Raw genomic sequence first — 18,092 nt, 5'->3', positions numbered from 1 at the left:
TATCATGCAACGCACATGAGAGAGGGCCTTTGAGAGCAAGAACTCTATAGGTAAGAACCTATAAAAAGTATGGGCTGTTTACTGGACTCTACTGCACTAGTCCATTAGACCACTTCCTAAAGTTAGTAACAATAAGCAATATTATAGAAAAGATTGCACACATTTGAGAAATACCCAAATCAGTAGGAATCTGCTTTAACTATTTAACTTATCTCCACATTTTAAAAAATAGACCCATACTGTACATATGGCCTTCCATGAAGATCAGCTACTAATTTTTAGTGAAGATAATCAGAAAGTACGAGGCACATGACATACATTTAACAAGCCCATAGGTTATTCTGTAGAAGGACACCTGTGCTCTCATCAACTACTGCGCGAATAGGTGTTGCCTGTGAGACCAAAACCACCACCAGTACAAAAGAAACAAGGGTCAGTGGACTCAGCACCCACAGCTGAAGCCATGACCCTTTTCAAGGTCTCATCATTCAGTCCAGCCAGTATGTCTTTCTAACTAAGGGCTGGATGCGTATCTTACTATTTTATGACTTAAGCCACAATCAACTTCTAAGCACACCATGCAAGTAGACAGAAATGCAGCAAGGATGGGGCATTACCTGAAAAGAATCATTGCAACCCGACATGGAGGACAGTCAAGAAGAAAAATCTGAAACATTAGGCAAAAAAAAAAGAAAGAAATTAATGATACGATCTTATTTAAACTCTATTTTGTGTATCTTTCTTCCTCAGTTCTGTATGTGACAGATCACTTCTACTAGAAGAACTGTTTTACAGCAGAGCTGGAAAAGACTCAAAATCATGAACAAATTAAAAGATCTCACATTACCTACATATACAAGGATTTAAGCAGTATGAGCAGCATCTAGGATTCAGCTTCTGCCAGTTCCTAAGAAGCAAATCAAGTTCTAGTCCATTTGAAATTCTCTCATTATTAAATATATATATACTTATATATAGATCTCTCTCTCTCTCTCTCTCCCTCTCTCAGGGCTTTTGTAAAGCAGATTACTGTATTACCAATCATTTCACTATTGTAGCCTCTATAGCCTTACTTTGGGAAGTGCTAAGAGGCTTTTATAGACAACCATCTTACATTAGATCTTCAAGACTGGGTCCGGCACTGCTGAAGCAAAGGAGAGTATTGTCATCATAAATGCTTAGTATTCAGCACAGCAGGGACCTTACCATGACCAGAGGATATCTCAGTATCCGTTCTATAGATAACCTTAGCAGTCATCTTTAAATACATTTGTTGCCTTATTTCCATAGAGTATTTTTGAAGTACTGTTTAAATTTCACCAGTAATTAGCTATCTATTTCCTAAAACAAAAAGTAGCCTAATGCAATTTGAGCAGTATATATTTGTTTCTCTTCGCAGGCCAAACTCCTACCATAAATACGACCTGGTTTAAATCCTTATGTAATAAAATATTGTTGATTAGCAACAATCTCCCATCTAACTTTCACAGCAACTTAAAACACTTCATATCAGCAAGTTTTACTCTGGATAAAAAGAAAAAACTGTGCAAGTGTTCAGTGTTAACCCCCTACCCCCCCTTTTTTTTAAAAAAATATTGTCCACTATGGGGGGTTGGGGGGGGCAGAAGAATTCCTTCCTAGTTTGGTCTGCTCTCTGAGAGAAAGTATTTCAGTAAAAAATGGATCATGCTTTTTTCTGTTGTTTCTAAAATAAGTGCACAATAGATTATTTCACTGCCAAGCTACTAGTCAACTCATTAAATCACTCCAAGTGAGAATATTTGAAGAACATGTCCACTTTGGGGACAAGTTGGATAAACTGAACAAACCTATTTCTTTGAAGTGCTACAGGGCCTACCTGGCCAGGTAACTGATGGATGTTCAAATTAATTACTAGCAGGCAATGTACTTGCTATAGCAACAATCGAAAGGTTGAAGGCTGCATCATTCTATTCAGCCCTTGTGCCTGAAAGGGCCTGTTATTACCATATGAATAGATGCGCACATTTCAAATATTTTATTTCCAGTGCAGGTTCCTAATATACAGCCATTTATTTCTCTAATCAAATTACTTGTATGTTTTAATTCAAGTCCGTCAGTCTCAATAACAGTTTAGAATGTACACATACACTCACAGGAAAAAAAATCTTTTTCCTTAGTCATACAGAACTCTAATAGAGGCACAGCAAGAAAAAGGCATCAATTAATTTAAAGAACCTCAAGACATTTGCTTAGTGAATGCTCCTAAAAGCCAATCAGAGTTTCTTTCAAGTCTTGTATTTAAAAAGCAAGCCATTTCTACTCATCAAGGAAGGTTAAAGAGTAAGTGAACACAATGGATGCATGATGACAATCTGCTAGTGGATGCTTTCTTTGCTAAGGAAAAAACAAAAAACCCACAAAATCTTATGTGAGGTCTGTGTATCACCTTACACATTAAGGCCCATATGGCTTCTGGGAAAAGTGTCCAACACTTACTAATTACATTTCATCATTCTGTCATTTGATATTTTTGCAACAGACTCTGTCTACTAACTCAATTAAAGTTTCATCAACTGTGGACTATATCCCTTCTGTCGTGGACCATAAAATTTTCCCTTCTGTGGTCTCTTATAATACCTGTTTTTTCCCATGCTATTTGTATATATTCAAAGTATATATTCAAAAAGTCCAACTTTTTAAACATTCCATGATATATGTTAACAGAAGGAGAGACGGCATTTAGAGTCCCACTAGTTCATTTGAACCTTTAAATTCAGGTATCTTATGATTTCCTTACATTCATTTGAAGTACTGTTCATACTTAAATGAAGAAAATTCTATTCCTCCAGTACAGATTTCATTTTTTTCTTTTTATTTCCTACATCTTAAAAAAAAACAAAAACAAACTGAAATGCTTTTCTCTGTGTACACAGAGAAATGTGTCTTAATCACACCAGTCATTCACTTTTCTGACACACTGCAGAGCGTTCCAACTACTGAACGGCAGAGGAAAAACTAGGGTACAACTCTATGTAGCAGCTGAATCTTAATGTACCTGCTGAATCTCACCATTGAGGTGAAACAGTAGCAAGTATTAAAAAAGTATGGTCATAATAGTTACAAAGATTGAGATGAACTCATCAACCTAATCCAAAATACTTTACTGCCTCAGAGACAGGCAAAGAAGAGAACAGGATTCACAGCTGCTCATTTTCAGGTCAGCTCTACAGCAACAAACACAGTTTCCGGATTTGTGATGGCAAAAGAAATATTAAATATTTTTGAGCATGCAAGTCCCTCTGTTATGAGGGATCTTTCAGAAAAATGTGTTTGTCTTTCATTTTTGGGAAGGATAGCAGGGAATTTAACTGGCATGTTTATGTTAAAACTTTAAGATAGTGAAACAGATCTTCAAATGTTTCAGCTTTAGCAATTTAATATCAAGCACTTTCTCTCTAAATACCTACTTTCCATGATAAATAAACCTCACAACCTCTTAAAAGGAATGTTTTACAGACCCTTTGTAGCAGATTTACAGAGGATTATTTCACAGAGTAGATTTAAATGTTAGAGAGCACCATCATTCAGCTCACATAGTAATTAGCAGCCTGAAAATACCTAGTTCACAGCAGACACGCTCATAAGCTCTAACGTACTGAGTGTTCACATACTCATTCCATAATAATATTACATTTCACTGTCATACTGGAAACGCAGTCCTTAGCCTTGAGGTAGGAAACAGCTAAGTCTTATAAACTGAACAATATCATATAAAGTTAGTGACATGGCTGTGAAGAGTACCCAGCTTCTGTGTTCCTGGTAAAACTCTGAAGGTTTTACTTGCTCAGACTAGCAGAGATAATAGCCCCCATCCTAGCTGGCACGTTGCAGACACGAGACAACATATATTTTAAAGTACACTGAAGGAGGCTCTTCCACACACGTTTTTATCTGATCATCATTGCGTACATTCAAGGCAGAACAGCTAAACTTTCAATTTAGAAAAAAGCTAAGAAACAACCGCAATATCCCTCCTCATTTTACCCATTATATTTTCACGTGTTACAAAGGAAAAGAAGGACAAAAGAATTAACTGGAAGCCCAAAATGTACAAAGTAACATTTGAGAGAGGAAAAATAAGCTATAAAATATTCATTGTCTGACCTGCTGAATTCTGGGCACAGTTTTGGTCATTCCCTTCCCTCTCACTTTTACACACACACCACCCACCCAAAAGACAGCAGATTTGGGAAAGGGTTACAGAAGTCAACAAGAATGATCAAAATGTATTGAATAGCTTCCATACATGGATCAATTTAACACATCAAGCATCTTCGACCTGAAAAAGATTTTGGGCTGAGGGGAGCGAGAGAAAGAGAGGATACAAAATCATGGGTGGTCTTAGGACTTGTTATCTGTGCGTTTCCTTACGTGGGCACAGCACTGTGAGTCAGGATGCTTGAGAGACAGAAAGCAGCATTTCAATCTTTCACCAGCACAGGACCAGGAGATTCTGAGATTCTTTTCAAGTAATAAACTACAAAGAAATTCAAAACACTGGTAAATCTGCAAACAGAACTTCACTTCAAGCCTGAGGACCCAGAAGAAAACAGAAGTCAGAAAGTCAGTCAAATTCCTAGTTGCTCTGCAAGACCATAAGTACCGTCCATCCCCATGGGAAATATTTCTGGCACGAAGAACTGCATGAGCAGCACTCCCTCTGCACAAGCCCAAATACAAAGGTCACACCAGAACACATGATGGGTCACCAGGGCTGTTAGAAGTTGGAGACTGTAAGGGAGAGGATTGCACTGCTTAGCTATTCGTCTACTGAGAGGAGACCTGAAAGAGACTAAACTCATGGTTGCATTGAACCAACCCAGGACTGGGTTGAGAATCAGCCTGTTCCATAATGCATTTCTTGAACCATGCACTGAGAAAGAAGAGAAAGCTCCAAGTGATATCTGCAGCTCTGGGACAGACTGCAAAGAAGGAAAAGGATATTTCCCCCCCTGCATTAATATGCTTAAAAATTGTATAGAGTGAACATGTATGTGATCCAATCATTCAGTATTTGATGGAGTTTCCAAGAAATATCATGTCTGAGCTCCTTAAACAGCAGCGATCATTATTTTCTTAAATCTAATTTATTAGTCATCTGCATTACTGTGGTAGGTAGTAGAGCCTGTATGTAAAAGGACTATTCTGAAGACCTTATCAAGGTAATATTGCATGAATTTATCGAGGAGAACTTCTGTAGTGACAGACAGGATCATGTGAGAGACTACAGAGCTGCACAGGGATCAAAAGATAGAAACATTATGACCTAGAGCAAAATGTTTCTTCCTTTGGACTTAGACGCACTGTTCTCTCTAAGAAGTGAGCACAGCAAAGTCTATTAGGATTCACACCACTGTTAAGTGAGGTCAATGGAACATTTCTCTCCCTTGTGTATCAGTCCTCTCCTCCCATGCAAAAAACACAGAGAGAGAAAAGGCAGTCTTCACTATTCCTATGGTAATGTATGCCAACTCTTCATTTGTCAGCTAGTCCAAAAGGAATATTCTGCAAAGTATGCCTTCCCTACCTTTAATTTCCTGGCAGGATCGAGAAGATAGCAATACGTAGATATCACAAAGTATTACATTTGCCCTCCACAAATTCCTGTTAAGCTCCTTCCCTTTTAATCACCGGAAGCAAGCATAACCACTCAGAGGGAATAAGGAACTGGGGAAAACAGGTAATTCTTTTTTTTTTTTTTTATAAATGCATTTTTAGAAGTCAGAATTTACAAAAAAATTACTCCTTGACATTGCAGTAATGTCTCTAGGTAAAAGTCAAAAATAACATGCATGGAAAAAAGGCTAGATATCCACTGAAATAAAGTGGTATTTTGCAGCAAGTTTGGGGGCTTTTATTGATTATATCAGTTTTCCTAATGGCAAAAATATTAAAATGCACCCACATCTCCAAAGTGTGAACAAATTTAATGTTGGAACAAACACCTAAAATTCACAAAAGACTGCAACTTTATGAAACCACAATGAACTATGTTAACATTAACCTGACAGCTCACTTAAGACAAATTAATTTTCTAATCTGCATGCACTATGGTAACCCCTAATAGTATTTTCACTTCTTGCACTTTAAAGCATTACTTACGCTGCAATTACCAGATCAGTTTTGAGATATTCAAGGTTTCCATTATTTGATTTTTCCAGTTCATATGGAAATAATTTTATTTAAACAGTCTTTCACAATTTGCAAATCTAGACTTCAGCAATGTGCATGTGCACCCGTATGAGTTGGAAAGAGGTAAAGAACACAGTCAGACACATGGAGTTTTCCATTTTCCATTTAACTGTACTGCTAGATTGGACATGGTAAGAAAGGAAAGGGATTGGGTGAGGGGGAGGGTTGTTTGTTTTTTTAATCCAGCAGTGCCTCTTAAGTACATTTGCTATCAATCACTTTTGGTGGAGGGGGGAAAAAAAAAAGTCCCTGATGCAAGCAGATTTTCCTAAATGGCATTATTACAAATCCAACATGCTCAGATGTTGAGAGAAACTCAAACTTCAAGATGTAAATGTCCTGATATGTTACCAGGCTACTACCTATAGTAGCTAAAATTTACTACGTTAGGAAGATTGCTAGCATTTTCCCCATCTTGCCATTATAAGGCATGACTAGCCTACAATTGAGATCCTAAAAACAGCTGATTAAATCTCTAAAATGAAAGGCTATGATACATGCTGGAGTCAAGTCTAGAAGAATTCTCAGATACTGATGAGAAGGTATAGATTTGTTTTACAAGCTCCAAAAGGTTTATGAGAACACTGCCATTTCAAAAATCATTTCTCATGTCAGCCACAAATTTTCCCATTTGTCTGTTTGTCTAATGGTTCCTCGCTTCTTTGACATTTGATAAAGCCACATTCCACCACTAGTTTGACTAATCAGCATTTCAGAAAGCAAGACTACTAAAAATCCCAAGAGCTGTTCTCAAAAGGGAAGCACAATCTTTCATTTGAAAAGGATGCAACTAAAGAGTATAATAGCAATAATGTATCTGAACTGAAGTAAAATATCTTTTCAAATATCTAGGCCTGGATACCTTCCAATTTATTTAATGTTACTGTGCCACTCCATGTGCACTATGAGTAAGGAGAGCTGGGGTTTTTTCTATTACTTGGCTGCCTCTCCAGTTTTGGATTCCAAAATATTCCAACACTCTTCAAAATATTACACCTAAAGCTCCCTTTAGAAGTATTTTAATGACATTATTTTTGAGTTGGTGAATTGAGGGAGAGAGTATAGTCAAAACTTGTCATGAAACACTTGTCTTCTACTAATCTTTGTCCTACTGAGAGACAGATATGCAGAAAGATGATTTTGCTTGATCAGAAATAAACTAACGGCAAAAGAAGATGATCAAAAAGGCAGAAGGGGAAGGAAAGAACAAGTCACGCAACTAACTATTCCAGATTAAGCTTCAGACAAAGTAGCACCCATCACATAGATAGGAATGTTTACAGAAGTCCAAGGAAAGTTGTTTCTGGCAAAAGTTGCCTGAGCATGCTACAGGTAAAACTCTCATGTCTCATAAATGCAGCACAGAAGATTTCATTTACCTTTAATAACAGCAGCTTGCCTGTCTCTGTGAGCCATCTGTTTGATTTAGTGCCTGGTTGCAGCCGCAGCAGACTGGAAATGTATCTTTCTTTTCAAACACTCCAGTCATGCTCAATTAACCAGGTCATAAATTGATTGTTTTAATACACTATTTTGAAATGAAGAGGTTAGCTTTTAATTGCTACTTGCAACATTCAGAGCAATATGAAAAATCCATGACCAAATTCTGGAATGAATTAAAGAAAAAGAGAAAAAAGGGGGGAGGGGAGGAGGAGGGTAACCCTCTGCTCAATCTCTACCTAAATAAAAGCCTTTACTCTTTCTTAGGTGTATCAAAGTACCCTCTAGAGCAAAAGAGATTAAAAGGTATGTTTAAAAGGTTACAGTACATTGGCTTTCACTGTAAACGTGAAAAATATCCATTTACCCCCTACAATGATAAAACATAAGGCAAGGAACATTCAAGCAGCTGGATAATTTAAAAGGTGAAGAAGATTTTGTTAAGTCTAGAATTCATTTTTAAAATAAGTTCAAAACAATCAACCTATTATTTCTTATCAGAAAGTAATATGCTTTAATAACTCCACCATAAACCTCGATACCGAATCAAGGCTGTAAATTAGATGTTGATCATTTTTATTAATTATCAATTCAGCACAAAGCAGCCATATCATTTAGAAGCCATCTGTGTGCCTACTAAAAAGCAACTCTTTAAAACTCATAAATACAGTTTGACAAATCAGGAGATAAGGTTAAGATCTTTTAGAATGCCAAATCTGAAAAGAGAACGGACACTAAGAGATTGTTACATTCTCCTTGCTATACAGCAACAATTAAAACGTACTTAACCTCTCAGCATAAGAAGCACAGTTGCCTTTCTGCAGCTGTCAGATGGATTCAGGGATTAATTAATTTGTCCTGTGGAACTGTTAATCTATTGTTAAGAGTACTCACAATTCAAAGCAACATTGCTGGCAAAGCATTACATAACACTACAGTAAAAAGTGGTTCCTGTGTTACACAAAACAGACTCTGGGAACATCTGAAGCTGCCTGCCCCTCCTTCCAACCTCCCAGTTTCAACCTGGGGATGAGAGAGGTGTAGCAAGCTGAACAATTTCCATCTTCTACTCTAAAGACTAAGTAATGTCTTGTAAATATATATATATTCATTGGGACATTCTAGGTTAGTCTCCCCTTACATAGGCTTAGCTTGTTTATCAGAAGAACCTGTACTCCGTTTCTTCCATTATATAGTCCTAGGTGAAAGATTTTCTAGACTTCTCGTATTTTAGGATTAATTATTAACATAGGACTCAGGTCTTCCTATGTGTATCACAGCAGCATTAGTAATGACATCTTAGGTATAGTTCAGAGGGAAAAAAAGTGCACTGAGGCTATTTTTCTTCCTTTTCCTCTAATCACCATCTGCACTAGGCCTTCACTAGTAGTGGGTTACTTCCTTCCCCACTCCTAGCTTAATGCTGTTAGCAAAAGGTGACAATAAGAAACTAATCTGGGGGAGAAGAAAAAAATGCTGACTAGAAAAATAATATTCAAGTCTCCAACTTCCTAATAAAATACTACAGGTTTAACTTGCATTTACATCTGTCAATGATTCCGTGAAAGCTCACATGTTCCCAATAAGATTTTCATATGCATATTCATATCTATTCACTTTTGTTACATATGCAAAGCATGAAGTTTCATATCACAGCTTCCTACAGAAGCAAAACCATTTTAGCATATTCTTGCTCTACTCTGCCTCAAGTCACTAATACCTTTTTATTGTCACAGTTCACCAATCCCTCAGTTGTGCTGATGAAACAGTTTAAGGACCATATACATTTATTCCTTCAGTAGACAAAAAAAGCACATTCTGAAAAAAACCTTGTTTATATACCATTTCCTAAGATATGCAGCTCTTTCATATTTGACATGTTACAAGGATAAATTTACTAATATTCCCTCCAAAAAACTAAACTGCTTTTCAGGGAATCTGCCACAGCAACAAAGCATGAAGACATTAAGGAAACAATGTTAAAAGATCAGGGAAGCTGAAAAAAATAAAATGCTAAAATGAAGACAATTGTAGAATTAAAAGACCTTAATTCATCGAGGCGTTAAAACTCAAGTCTTCAGTAACTTGATCATATAATCTGCCTCTCTCCTCCTTTATTTCCCCCTGCCCCCAATAATGGACACTTCAGTTTCAACCTTTCTGTTCCTCTGTTCTAAAAGCAAAATAATGTCGCCTAATATCACAAAAAAGTAAATTATTGATATTTTAGGGGGAAAAAAAATCATACATTGTTACAAACATTAAAATTAACTTTCTTGTGGGCTATTCTGTAGATTAAAACCTGAATGGTATACTGAATGTTTCTAGCTTTTCTTTCCTGGCCAATACAGGGGGATGATTGCATCTTCAGCCTCAATAGAAGTTTTGGCAAAGATATGCAGATAGTGGACAATGATTTGGGAAGATGAAGGTTATTTGGGAGTTTATTGGTAGTTTTATTGAAGACTCTGCATAATCTTATATTTTCCTTGTTTTATTGGGCTACCTCTTCTAGACTTTGTTTTACAAAAAGTTCTTTGACTTTATTCAATTTCATTTAGACTCTTTTTTTCCCTCCTAAAAATAGAATATTATGTTCATCGCCTGTACAGATACAAGCATTCTGCCTTTACTACCTTTTGATCCTGTTGGCCAATGGCAACCAAATTTGATAGACTGCAAGATCAACTTTCAGATAATTAACTTCCCATAGCTTTTGTCCAAACTGATGTCCAGGCAGGGCAGAGACACCTTGTAAGTGCCTCCCAAAGCCTAAAATAATAATAATAAAAAAGGTCAAAATGGCATTGCACATGAAAAAGGTTTCCATTAAAGAGTGCCATCAAACACAAAATATAGATATGAAAGAAACCAGTCTACACTGTTTTTTGGAGTTTACAGAGCTAATTTAAAAGATGAAATAAAAACAGCTGATGTTATTCTAGTAGGATTTGAAAAGTAAGTTTCAAAATAGTACCTTTTGAGTATGTCAGGATAATTATGATAATAAAACGAGTCTTAAGCACACTGATTTTTTTTCTTGAGCACAACTTAGAAGTTGACTGTATAAAATTATTTTTAATTTTTTACCCAGAGAGCAACTATCTTAGATCATAGGATTTCAATTAATTCTCAGGAAAAGTACAGTCACCGACATTCACAATTACCATACGTATAAGGGATCAGTCCAAACTGAATTAAGTTCTGTTATGAAGGAAGAATTATGCAAACAACTATAAACTTAGCTTGATACATGACTTATCTTCTACCTCATAGCTGCTACAATACCGTATGGAAAAGGCTTTTTTTTCCTAGATTTGTTCTCTAAAAATTTTTAGTCTTTTAATGGTCATGTACATCATACCTTAAAACACATACCATCCATACTTGCCTTTGCAGTTTGTCCACAAAGCTGAGTTTCAACTACTCTCAGTCCTTTCACAATACTGCATCTATCTATACCTTCTGTAATTTCTTCAGGTGGACAAAGTACTGAAGAACAGAAATGTTTTTCTCCCAGTTTTCTGAGCACTCGCTGCAGAGCCCTATATCCGAGTAAAATACGAGTCACCTGCAGTCCCACCAACGTTTTCTAGTCAAAAATCCATAATTTGTTTTCCATATTGGCAAAGAGAATTATATTTTGGAGATAATCACTAACCACTACATCTTCAGTGATTGGCTTATTACATTTATTTCCCTGGACTTCAGAGTTATAGGTTAGTCCTTCTTTTGCATAAAAACGCTTTATTAATGAGCTCAATCAAGAATACTCCTGCTTTATATATAAACATCAGAAGCTGATAGAATTAAGAGGGTTTAGCTGAGAGAATTAAGAGAATTTAAGTTTTTGGCTTGATAGAGAAGCTAGAATGCAATAAGTTTCTATTTTTCCAAGCTGCAGGATTACCCAGAGATTACCCTGTGATTACCCAGAGATTCGTACTGTTCTTCTCAGTCTCACTAATAAGGTATTTGGAGATGATTTTTGATTATGTTAAAAAATTAACACCATGTACCATACTAAGTACTTCTGGAGCAAGAGGCAATCTTTAAAAACATCAGGATGATACATATGTAATAGTTGTTTTTATTATAGAACATCATGTTAGCCAAAGAAACCGGAACAGTGACATAATCCAAAAAAACCCCAAGGCATATAGCACCATATTCCTGGTAATTTAAGTTGGCATTTCACTAACTACCAAAGTATTAAAGTATAAACAACTAAATTCACTTGGCACTAATTACTTGTCAATCTGAATAAATACAAACCCTTACCACATGACATGACATGACACAACATACCTGTGCCCCTTGAACTACTGCCATCCTTCTAGCAGTGAAATACACCCTTTGGCAAGAAATAAGCCTTGCCGCCAAGAAATACTGGTGCTCTCGGTGCTTCAGTTGTTCTCTATCTGCCCTTTTTCACCACACACTATGATGATTTTCCTTTCCAGGAATCAGCTTTAAGAGGAAGTATTGCAAGTTAATTTGCAGTTAGAGAAAGAAAGACTTGTTTTATGCTGAAGACAAGCAGCATGCTTCATCATCTGATGTTTATGAGCTGCGATTATGCACATCTTCCACTTAAGTTTAAATGAAGGATTTCATGTCTACCAGATAATATTTCAGACCACTGAAAGGATTGTTGACCTTGCTACAACAGGCTCACACAGCTGCTAAATGTACTGATTTGGGAATAAGCTGTAAGGTATACTATGCTCCATATATATGCTCATATATATCTCCTTACATTTTGGAGAGCTTACATTGTCATAGGAAATTTTGCCTTCACTCCTCTATATCTTCCCCAAGAATCATAATACATGCAGCAGTGAATGAAACTCTGTAAAAAATAGCTTTGCTTTAGAATACTGCTGCCCTTTAAAAATTGCATAACTCATTAAACTTTTACATGCAGGCTATTGCTCACATTACCCAATACAGTTGTTGCCATTATTTAGTGTCATTTCTATAAATATTTACTGAATTTATGTAATCAAACGTTCTTCATACCCACTATCAAACAACAGGCTACAAATGACCCTAGATTTTTAATTCAAGGTTTTGAAGAGAGAGAATATAAAAAACACACACACTGGACTCTTCCAAATATTAAAAGATATTTAGGAGCAGTGTATGAAAATTAAATTTACAATCACACCTAAAAATCACATTTGACCACCTAATCAGATTTTTTCCAATGTTTAAAAAATTGGGGGGGGGGGGGGGGAGGGGAGGAAGGGGGAGGGGGAGGGAGAGAGAGAGAATTAATGAATTATACGCTGGGACAGATTCCCAAATGATGCAGACTCAGTCAAGCTATATTTATTACGTACGTTCTAAAAACAGCCCATTGTTTCTAAAAAACACAGTAGCCTCTTACAGAGGACAGGAAGGCTCCAGGTCTCTAAAGAAGCTAAAACTGGAAATAGTGAACATAGGATTTATTATTTATCAAATTACAGATGTACTTAGCAGTGATTTTAATTATACAAAGTTCAGCTCTAAGATCAAGATCACTGCGTGAAACTCAACTCCCCTATATTTTAGACATTTCTTCCCCTTGTCTTCCCCCCCCCCCACTTTCCCTTTAATTTAGTTCCCTTTGCCTAAAAAGATCATTGTTTGATAGAACCATCCAGCAATGTGTGACTATTTCCTAAAAAGCATTTTCTTAAGGACATAAATTTTGCATTTAGGACAGTCTATTCCAGCCAAAGGTATGTTCTATACATATGGTAAATCTTTTCCTGCTATACAAGGAAAAACAGGATTGCAATACACTACTGGTCTTAAAATGTGTCCCCTTTAGCATACCCTTTCATGCCAGGTTTACAGCAGTATCATTGGTCCAATCACATACTCAGTCTTAATAACTGTTTTTCTCTTTTTTTTTTTCTTTAAGAGGTATTCAAATCATCTTCAGTAAGAGCACTCCACGTAGAGAAAGAACTTAAAAAAAAAAAAAAAAAAAGTCAAGCTATAACAGAATTCTTACTTTCTATAGAGGCCATTTCTCCTGCTACACCACACCAACTAAATAACTGCACTGCACAAATACACCTCCATCCCCGTGGGATAGCTGTCAAAGATACTACAAAAATTCCCATTCTACCTTTATCCAAAAAAAAAAAAAAAAAAAAAAAAGCAGCTTATCAAGAAACAAATAGTTTCGGTTCCCCCCACCCTTTTTTAAATGATGCTGCACTTACATCACAGGTGAAAAAACAACATTGTCATTCTTCCTCCAAAAGTTAAGCAAGAAACCTAAACTAAGTCCAGGTGTGGAAATAAACTGTATTATTTCTAGATGATTCAACTAGCTGACAGGATGGCAACAAGCTCTCTGAATCTGATTAACCAAGAGAACTGTTTTGGTAGTTTAAACGAGTATGTTCGTTTGACCAACACTTTAGCCTTCTGATGACACATCTAAACTAGTTCTTCCTGCTTATGAAGGAGATTTGATTTGAACACTGGTTGGCGTAAGTGATATGCAGAAATTAGACACCTGAACAAAACACATTTATTTGCACAACTCAGTAACCATTATATTATGCAGTTTTGTCTACTCAAATACACCGCAAGGTTTAAGTCTCATTTTATTTTGTTAGTTCATTTCACTTTTAGGTCATTCAAAAGCAGGACTTTTGCTTTTATGCAGACAAAACTGGAGGGCAGTTTTCAGTTCCAAATATTTCTGGCTTACAGCCCAGAGCCTTTGTTGCTCTGAGATGAAATAGTCTCAGCTTAGAAAAGGAAAATAGAAATCGAGTGCAAGAAGAGACCTTTACCAACAGCTACTGTTGGCTTCCCTTTCAGTGACCTCAAATGTTGCAGCACGTTTCATCTCTTCACCTCCTACCACTGTTCATCCTATTGTTTAGGCCCAGCAGCAGGATTATGTACAAACAATTGTAAGAACAGAAGAAAATGGTAACATTGTATTTTCATATATCTCATTGCCAACCTGCTGCCTTGAGCAAACTCAGAGCAGAAGAACAAAACTCACAAGATTCCAACCGTATATATTTTTTCTTGCTGATGGAAGACATCAGTCTTGTTATCTAACTTGTTTTCTCTGTTGAACGCTGTTGTTTTGCAACTGTTTTCATGCTCGACATTAAACATGGGCCTGCCTATACCTAAGGCAGCTGTTTAAAGATGAAGAGGCGTAACTTCTGCATTTTGCTGACATACCATCTTCTGAATTTCACAGAATAAACTGCTGTATAATAACTAATTTCCAATTAGTTATTAGCATAGATTTAAACATGCTCCACAACTGGTTTGCAACTGTGGTCTGAAAGACATTATTTAAAAAGAGTTGCCCATGCCTCGCTACAAAAGGTAAATCTCTGTCTTCCCGGAGAAGACCATTAATAAATGAGCTAAATAATAGTAGCTCCCTGATTTATGCATAAATACCAGCTTTTTCTGAACACCTATAATAAATATCACATTACTATTGTAACATAATATCATAATACCATATCAGGGGAACTAAACTTATCTGTCATAACAGTAATCTAACCTTACCTTCTAATCCAGAGAATTAATCGGAAAATCTTCCAGTAAATATTAAGAGTTAAAATAATATGGCCACATTCCATTTCTTTTCATTTCTCAAATATTTCTACAGCTCTTGCCTAACTTATGTTTTCCATTTCATTACCAATATTGACTAATTGATTGCACAGCTATTGTTACTACTTTATGGGCAGCAAGCGTCCTATAGTCCTATGAGCTAACGTTGCATCACTGCTAAGCAATTTACATACCCTACTAATTAAGTTCTGGAACAGCAAGTTAATTGCTATAAATGTCTTGCATATTTCTGTAAAGAGCTTGGTTTTCCCCTCTTAAATGGATACCCATCTCCCTTAGACCTCTGGTACTACAAGAAAACAATGTTACCATTCCTTTTTCAGAAAATGCTCTCCAGGAGTGAAAGTAAGAACTGGCTTGATCTGATACAGCCTAGATCAGTTGCCCCTGATCCTTTGCCTTCTGCAAAGGGAGACTGAGAGTAAGAACTACATTGGTTTGATTTTTATTTGTTATTGCTATTAGACAGATATTTTTATCATGGCAGCTTTTATGAAAGTCTTTTTGACATTCTTTTATTAATTCTTGAGCTTAAATTTTGTAAATTGTCCAGTGTTGAGGCTAGAGCATTAGAGAAATTAAACAAAATTATAAAGGAGTTTGGGAGATGTCAAAAATAATTACATTCTCAGTGAAGGTGACTTCTAGGTACATGTACAGGACCATTGGAAAATAGAGCTCATAAGGTTTAGATATCACAGTTCAATAATTGTTTATGAACATTTCCAGTATTCCAACCGCTACACAAACTGTATATTAAAGTGCATCTGCAAGCTAGACACAAGTCATTAAGTTACACAGTGTACCCACAGGTATTCAGCCAGACCACTTATTTCATCCCACAGATAAATGTGACAGAGGTAAGACTGGCCTCCTTACCATTCAGCTTTTAAAATTAGAAAGCCAGTATCAAAATTTTCTGCACGAGGAGTAATTCATTTCTTCAACAACTTCACAAAACACATTCACATCCCTGAAAAAAAACTTACCTGAAAACGTTACCAGTGAACTACATCAGCCTGTTAGCAACAGCCTTGCTTTCATTAAATTTGGTGCAAATTTTACCACTACTGTCACTGGAAACAGCATTTTCTATTCTTGAAGCAATGATCAGGTAAAGGTAACTAATCTTTTGCCTTTCCAAGCAGGAAGTTTGACATTAGTATTTTCATTTGACGTTTGCTTCTTCATCGATTTCAGTTTGGCCAATTAAAAACTAAATCATTATTAAAAATTTATATCAATTCTTGACATTTGTACCCTTGTTATGCACTTTTGGTCCACAACTGACTATATAAAAATACTGCCTTGCAAGTATAAAGCTAAAGCAAACTTCCTGGTAACCACACATGGGCCTTACCTCCATCATAGTGACCACATGACATGGACTCAGTAGGTAAATGACAGTCTTGGTAGCAAACTTGAACCCCACCTCCAGCCCAAAGATGAGACAGAGAGCCACCAGTAGCAGATTTTTGCCCAAGCTCTCCTGCTTAGCCTGGGGCTGCTGTAGCAGATGACCCTCCAGCTCCCTGCAGTGCAGCTGCCTCAGCTTCCACAGGGACAGAAGGATCTCCACAAAACCCACACTGAGGAAGACCAAGCTCTCCAGCAGACGCTGCTGCCCGGAGAGAAAGGCAGCGCATTCTGGCCCTCCATTGCCAGCAAAGCTGGGCTCCACCCCCCCGTACAGCCAGTCCAGGAGATTATGGAGGCTGTAACGGGACATGGTGGGATAGTGCCTCTTCTCCTCCCCGTCACTGTCCAGGAACAGGTAGGAGCAAGATGGAATCAAAGCCAAAATGCTGTCGGGCTGACGAAACATGAAAGGCAAGGACGTCCCCTCTGTTCCCTCCCGAGCTTCAGGAGAAGCCAGCAGCCCACAACAAGGCTACACTGGGGGGTTTGCCTCTTGACGCCAGGACGGTAACTGCAAGCAACAGCCTGTAAGGGGAGAGGAGTTACAGATGAACGGGGTCACTGCACGGCGGTGCCAGCCGCTCGCCCCGAGACCCGTTACCCTCCCAGCCCCGTTAACACCCTTCACTCTCCTCCGCCTGAGCGTTACAGGACTGCCTTTCTCCTCGGCCGGCACTCCCACGTGCCCCGCCCCGCGGCCGCCTCTCTCCCCTTACCCGGCCCCCACGCCGTCCTGCGCCGGGCTCCTCGGCTCGCTGCCCTCGGCCTCGGCCTCCCCCGCCTGCGCGCCCTGCTCCCCCTGCCCCTCGGGGCCGTGCGACAGTCCTGCGCGTCCAGCCGCCGCTGCCCGGGCACCCGACGGCCGCTGATTGGACGCCGGACGGCCGCTGATTGGACGCCGGACGGCCGCCGAGCGGCCCCTCGCCCAACGGCCCCCCTCGCCCAACGGCCCCTCGTCCGCGCGCCGCGATCGGCGCCCTCAGAGCAGCGGCCCGGGACCTCAGGCAGCGGGAGCGGATCTCGGCTCCGTGAGGGAGCGCGGCTCAGAGGCGGGCCCGGCGCCCCCAGCCATGGGGGGGCAGAACTCCCACTAATACCTGTCATAGTTCAGCGCATGTTCTAGGGGATAACACATCCTATCTGTTATAGAAAAGACCTTCCTAATACGGATGAGTAAACTGCAGTAAGCAGAAATTACAGTTATTTCAAATAACAAAGGTTTGTAAAAAATACATACAACAGAATTCCAATAGCTAAATTGAGTTAAGATGTAACAAATGTCAGACTAATTGTAAATGTTTCAGTGTTTCAAAAAGAGATTTGGATAAATTATGCTCATCCCTTATGTGAGATTAGCTTTGCTACTTAATTTTTATGGAGGT

General features: G+C 38.1%; 1 long non-coding RNA gene across 1 annotated transcript; it reads right to left on the bottom strand.

Moving 5' to 3' along the window:
* Positions 1-589: 589 nt before the first annotated feature.
* LOC135326769 (uncharacterized) lies at positions 590-17,763 on the bottom strand. The gene is made up of 3 exons (XR_010387027.1): positions 17,710-17,763; positions 16,652-17,235; positions 590-667 (listed from the first exon to the last, which is right to left on the bottom strand). It is a non-coding gene; the product is annotated as an uncharacterized LOC135326769 (long non-coding RNA).
* Between the last annotated feature and the right edge of the window lie 329 nt (positions 17,764-18,092).

Source organism: Dromaius novaehollandiae, unplaced genomic scaffold (genome assembly GCF_036370855.1).
Source record: "Dromaius novaehollandiae isolate bDroNov1 unplaced genomic scaffold, bDroNov1.hap1 HAP1_SCAFFOLD_129, whole genome shotgun sequence".
In the NCBI taxonomy this organism is placed as follows: domain Eukaryota; kingdom Metazoa; phylum Chordata; class Aves; order Casuariiformes; family Dromaiidae; genus Dromaius; species Dromaius novaehollandiae.
The sequence above is the reverse complement of the archived record's forward strand: the minus strand, read 5'-3'. Positions and strand labels throughout refer to the sequence as shown.